This window comes from Cucurbita pepo, chromosome 10 (assembly GCF_057944985.1).
Source record: "Cucurbita pepo subsp. pepo isolate OVF chromosome 10, ASM5794498v1, whole genome shotgun sequence".
Lineage (NCBI taxonomy): Eukaryota > Viridiplantae > Streptophyta > Magnoliopsida > Cucurbitales > Cucurbitaceae > Cucurbita > Cucurbita pepo.
The window spans coordinates 15681863-15688649 of NC_141807.1; the positions used below are offsets into that span (position 1 = coordinate 15681863).

The following is a 6787-nucleotide window of genomic DNA, read 5'->3' on the forward strand; positions in this document are numbered from 1 at the left end:
ACCTTAAGCTAGGATATTACTTCTTGTTATATTTTCAGGATCTTAGAACTTAGAGGTCATCGTGTCATGTATCATATACTGATCCTGGAAACCTTCCCCTCAAATAACCTTCAATTTTCTCCCCATGAACACATGAATGGTGTCGTCATAATCATGTAATCCTACTGGTAAATCGTGGTGCAGGACATCTCGTTTAGCTGATGGGAAAGGTTGGCCTATCATAACATCCAGCTCATGATACATATTGCATGACATCCTACCTAAAGAGGAATATGGGCCTTTGAGTACACATTGTAATGCAAATAATGGTTACTTATGGGTATGGATCCTACCAACTTATTTAACATGTTATTCACATAGTTCTAGGTACTTGGTACATGGATTATTGATGAACCTAGGTTTATACATAATGTCATGGGTTAGGCTTTAGGAGTTGAGGTTTTAGCTTAGGAAAACATTAGAGGGTAACCTAACGTGGACTAATTCGTGTGAAAATCTACTAGCACTTTCAGGACCTCTTTCATTCTTGATTTTTCTGAATCTTCTGCCAGAAAAGTCTTCTCCGATCAGAGCCTTCCTTTTTTAAATACCTTGTAATTCTTATTCTATAAAAAATTTAATGATTCGGGAAGTTTATAAAAATTAGAAAATGTACCATTTTCTCAATGTTTTTTCAATTTTACTTGTTCTTTGCTTCTAGATACAACCTAGTAGGGATTATACACTGTCTCTTATTGGAGACCTTGAGTGTTGCAAATTCTACTCTCCTTTGAAAACTTTCGGTCATCGAAAGTGCTTATTCTAAAATAGGTCAGGGTACAAGGTTCTTATTTGCCTTCTGTTTCCCAAGTGGCTTCTTCTACTCTATGATTCTTCCGTAGGACGTTAACAATAGAGATTTCCTTGTTTCTCAATCATTTCACTTTCTTGTCTATTATTTGAATCAGGTCTTCTTTATATGTTAGGTCATCTCTCAAGAAGAGAGTTTCATGAGCCAGTACGTGCGAACGATCTAGGGTGTACTTCCGTAGTATGGATACATGAAAGATATTATGTACTGCAGACAAGTTTGGGCATTGCCCGATTCTATAGGCCACAGATCAAATCCTTTCTAATATCTCAAAGGGACGGATAAACCTAGGGCTTAGCTTCCCCTTTTTACCCTACCTTAGCACCCCTCTCATGGGGTGCTACCTTTAGGAATATATGATCCCCTACCTACAATTCCATGTCCTTGCGCCTTAGGTCTGCATAGCTTTTCTCTGGGCTTTGTGCGGTTTATATCCTAGCTTTAATCTTCTGGACTGCGGCGTTGGTAATTTGCACCAGCTCTGGCCCAATAGTTGTCGTTTTCCCCCCTTCTTCCCAAAAGATAGGGGATCGAAATCTTCGTCCATAGAGAACCTCGTATGTGGCCATTTGTATGGTGGCTTGGAAAATATTATTATAAGCGAATTTCATAAGGGGTAGGTACTTAACATGTCTTCCAATATTTTCTTGAGCATTTTTGTTTGACCATCTTTTTATGGGTGGAATGTCGTACTATAACTGCGTACCCAATGCCTTTTGTTAAATTTTCCAGAAGGGAGATTTAAATCTTGCATCTCGGTCTAATACTATTGCCTTTTGTTGAATTTTAAGAAGTGTACCTAATACCTTTACTGATGAATATTCATTTTTAATGTTAGCAAGAGTAGCTTAGTTGGGAGATTCTTAGACTGAAGATTTGAAGGTCACACGTGTTTTATCCACGTTCACGTTCACCGCACCTGTTTCAATTTGCATAACCTGACTATTCAATAAAAAATTAGTCATTATTTCTTTTTAAAATCTCAATGAATCAGCGAAAATATCTTTACCGATAAATTTTCATTTTTAATGATTGCGGGGATAGCTTAGTTGGGAGAGCGTCAGACTGAAGATCTGAAGGTCACGTGTTCGATCTACGTTCACTGCACTTGGTTCATGTTGCATAATTTAACTATTCTTTTCAAAATTAGTGATTATTTATGTTTAAAATATAATGAATTAGTGGAAATAACATGTGATTATTCATTTTTTATGTTATTTGGGATCACTTAGTTCATTTTTTATGTTATTTGGGATCACTTAGTTGGGATTATAACACCTTATAGTTTAGTTGATTATTATTTCTATTTAAAATATAATGAATTAGTGGAAATAGCTTTACTTATGAATTTTTATTTTTAACGTTAGCAGGGATAGCTCAGTTGTGAGAGTGTCAAACTAAAGATTTGAAGGTGACCATGTAACCGATGATTATTGTTGAAATAGCTAACTTTTTTTTTTAGTGATTTTATTTGATTTTATTTCAATTTTGTCAAACTCACTCCGGTGCTCATCTCAATCATTTCAGCCTTGTTGGCGTTCAATAACAATCATTTCAGCCTTGTTGGCGTTCAATAACAATCATTTCAGCCTTGTTGGCGTTCAATAACAATCATTTCAGCACCATTGAACTTGACCATTATAGTGCCTCTCAAACGTAGGTAAAGTTTAAATTCGGGTCTTCTTGTCAAACTCACTCGGGTGCTCATCTCAACCATGATGGCATTCAACAAGAGAGACCTCGAAAATATCCGGATTATCGCATTAACCATTTGAATCACCTCAACCCCACTCGTTGAAATTGAAACAAATATCTATAACATAACACTAACATAAGTATGATGTCCATAAAAGTCTTTAATCTGAGATACTATTGAACTTGACCATTAAAGTTCCCCTCAAAATGAGGTAAAGTTTAAATATAATTGGTGACAAAAGATGAAACTATAAAATAAAAAGAAATAAGAAAATAATATTCAATTTCAGAGAATCAACCCAGAATCTCCTAGGTGAAAGCCAAATATCCAAACCGTTGGACAACAATGAATTTTTGGTGTAGTTGTCCTAAAGTCTTTTGTCTAATAGCTGAAGAGTTTTACTATGATGTTTTGGGTAATGTCTAACTCTTCGACACGTCCTTTCATGTGTGTGATAGAGTTCTCAGAGTTACCGCGACGTTTCGAGCTGTTTGATCGTGTGGCTCTTTCTTCAAAAGGGTCAACATCAAACGTCAGGTCTTTGATTGGCAACCCATCCAGAGGAGCGTCGATTGCATCGATTCCATCAACAGTCTTCCCATGAGTTTATGGTGCATGACCCATTTTTTATACCATTCACCTTCGAGCGCCAACATAGTTTTGCATCGTCCATGAGATGCATTGCGACCAACGTAACTCTTAGGTCCTATGAGCAAGTTCCAGTAACCTTCAAGTATTGTTCTACGTCAAAAATAAAGCTTTTTAATTCCTTAGCATCCCGATTTCCATTTAAGGGGTTGTGTTCTTGGATTTTAAGTTTGTTAAGCCCACATGAACTTGGCTTGAGGTATGGTTCTCTACTGCCAAACTTGTCAAACTCACTCGGGTGCTCATCTCAACCATGATGTCGTTCAACAAGAGAGACCTCGAAAACGACTGGATGATCGCCTTAACCATTTGAATCACCTACTCATCTCAACCATGATGTCGTTCAACAAGAGAGACCTCGAAAACGACTGAATTATCGCATTAACCATTTGAAATTGAACAAAATATCTATAACATAACTCGAACAAAGGTACGAAGCTCATAAAAGTCTTTTTAATCTAAGATAGAAACTGTAAAATAAAATGAAATAACCCGGGTCTCCTGGGTGAAAGCCAGATATCCTAACCGCTGGACGACAATGGATTTTTGGTGTAGATGTCCTGAAGTCTTTTGTCAGATCGCTGAAGAGTTTTAGCATGATCTTTTGCTTAATGTCTAACTCTTCTACACGTCCTTCCCTGTGTGTGTTAGAGTTCTCAGGGCTACCGCAAAGTTTCGAGCTGTTCGATTGTGTAACTCTTTCTTCAAAAGAGTCAACATCAAACGTCAGGTCTTTAATTGGCAACCCATCAAGGGGAGCGTCGATTGCATCGATTCCATCAACGGTCTTCCCATGAGTTTATGGTGCATGACCCATTTTTTATATCATCCACCTTGTTGCGCCACCGTCCATGAAATGCATTGTGGCCAACGTAACTCTTAGGTCCTATGAACAAGTTCCTGTAACCTTCAAGTATTGTTCTACGTCAAAAATAAAGTTTTTTAATTCGTTAGCATCCCGGTTCCCATTTAAGGGTTTCTATTTTTGGATTTTCAGTTTGTTAAGCCCAACATGAGCTTGGCTTGGGGTGTGGTTCTCTACGACCCTCCTTATCAAACTCACTCTGGTGCTCATCTAAGTCATCTCAGCCATGATGGCGTTCAACAAAAGAGACCTTGAAAATGACCGGATTATCACATTAACCATTTGAATGACCTCAACCTCACTTGTTGAAATTGAACAAAATATCTATGACATAACACTATTAAAGTTCAAAGTTCATAAAAGTCTTTTTAATCTAGGATACTATTGAACTTGACCATTATAGTGCCTCTCAAACCAAGTTCATAAAAGTCTTTTAAATTTAAGATACTATTGAACTCATCCATTATAGTGCTTCTCAAACCTAGGTAAAGTTTAAATATAATTGGTGACAAAGATGAAACTATAAAATAAAAGAAATAAGAAAATAAAATTTCATTGTCGAGAATCAAACTCAGGTCTCCTCGATGAAAGCCAGATCTTCTGTGTAATGTCTAACTCTTCGACACGTTTTTTTATGTGTGTGATAGAGTTCTCAGAGCTACCGCCACGTTTCTTGTTGTTCGATCCTGTGGCTCTTTCTTCAAAAGAGTCAACATCAAACATTAGGTCTTTGATTGGAAACCCATCCAGGGGAGCGCCGATTGCTTCAATTCCATCAATGGTCTTCCCACGATTTTTTGGTGCATGACCAGTTTTTTATACAATTCACCTTCAAGCGCCACCATAGTTTTGCATCGTCCACGAGATGCATCGTGGGCCAATGTAACTCTCAAGTCCTCTCAGCAAGTTCCTATAGTCTTGAAGTTTAATATCAAAACATATTAACGTATTTGATATTTTAAATATTAAAATAATTGATGTGTATCATAAACATTAAATAAAAATATATATTAGAAATTTGAATGAGATTCATATTAGTTAAACATATATTATGATATTCTACCACATTTTAATATTATTTAAATAAGATATTATATCTTAATGTATTAGGTATTCAAATATATAATTTGACAAAAATTATCACAAGTTCACTGTAAATAGAACCCTATGGTTAAGTCAAAAAGCATCAAACACTAAATACTGTAACATTTTAGGTGATATTTTGCAGAGGAAGCTGATAAAGTCTTCAAAGAGCATGTGGTCATGTCTGACATTTTAGGTTAACAACATGGTGAAAAGAAACCAGAAATTATGATACTGGTAATTAACTACAAACCTTTGACTAAGGTTTTAGAATAAATAAGATATCCAATCCAAAACAAAAATGATTTGATAAAAAGAATTTAGAGTCAAATGTTTTTATAAAATTCGACATGAAATTGGGATTACAGAAAATTCTAATTTCCTAAAATGACAAATATAAAATAGCACTTATGTCCAATTTAGAAAATATGAGAGGAACGTCATGTCATTTAGGCTAAAAAAACGCTCCATCCGAATTTCAGAAGATTATGAATGATATTTTCAATCCTTTCAAAAAAATTTGATAGTTTATATTAATGATGTGTTGATATTTTCTAAAACCATTAATGTCAACACTTTAAACATCTACATCCATTCATTAATGTAATCAAAAGAAAACAACTAGTTGTACATACCCAAAAAATCAAATAATATCAAACTCATATCCATTTTTTTGGATTTTAAATTTATTTAGGCCTTATTAAAACCCATCCAATGGTCTTTGTCTCAAACTTTGGTGATGACGTATCCTAGAAAAGCTTTTGGACAGACACTTTTTACACTTTTGGACTGATACTCTATAGAAGGGGTCACTAAGGTTAAAATTATGAAAAATGGGTCCATAGCTCAGTGGTAGAGCATATGATTGCAGATCAAGAGGTCATCAGTTCGAATCTGGTTTGGGCCCTTTTATTTTGGACAGACACTTTGTTCGATTTACTCCCGACCATAGAGTGTCTAAAGGAAAAGAAATAAGACTAAGCACCCACTGTGAACATGTTTATTTTGGACAGACACTTTGTTCGATTTACTCCCGACCATAGAGTGTCTAAAGGAAAAGAAATAAGACTAAGCACCTAATTTGGACAGACACTTTGTTCGATTTACTCCCGACCATAGAGTGTCTAAAGGAAAAGAAATAAGACTAAGCACCCACTGTGAACATGGTTAAAAACTTAGCACCACTATTCTCGGCACCACTATTCTCGGACAAGAACCCCTGTGAACATGGTTAAAAACTTAGCACCACTATTCTCGGACAAGAACCAAGAAATCATTAAGAAAATTGTGTGGTCTTAGCGCCACTATATAATATAGTAGAGAAATAAAAAAAATGTTACCCTCATTTGTGTGGTGTTGTGCCATAAGTGATCAATGGCTCCTTATAATTTTACCTTTTAAGGTTGTAAATATTTGTGGGTTTTAAGCACTTTTCTCTTGTACTCCTTATAATTTTACCTTTTAAGGTTGTAAATATTTGTGCACGGGTGACTATTATGATTATCAGTCAACTGAGTTAAGTGTTAATAAATTTTGAAGATGAAATTAAAGTATTAATTCTGATGTCAACTTTACCTGAGTTTTGGGATATTGTTATTAATGAGATTCAATCTAATGCCATTAGTAATTCACAATGATAATATTC

The 6787-nt window shown here is 35.4% G+C and overlaps 2 non-coding genes across 2 annotated transcripts; both read left to right on the top strand.

The window, feature by feature from the left end:
- Positions 1 to 1884: 1884 nt before the first annotated feature.
- On the top strand, positions 1885 to 1957 carry TRNAF-GAA (transfer RNA phenylalanine (anticodon GAA)). The gene has a single exon. It is a non-coding gene; the product is annotated as a tRNA-Phe (tRNA).
- Positions 1958 to 5977: 4020 nt separating this feature from the next.
- TRNAC-GCA (transfer RNA cysteine (anticodon GCA)) lies at positions 5978 to 6050 on the top strand. The gene has a single exon. It is a non-coding gene; the product is annotated as a tRNA-Cys (tRNA).
- The last annotated feature ends 737 nt before the right edge of the window (positions 6051 to 6787 follow it).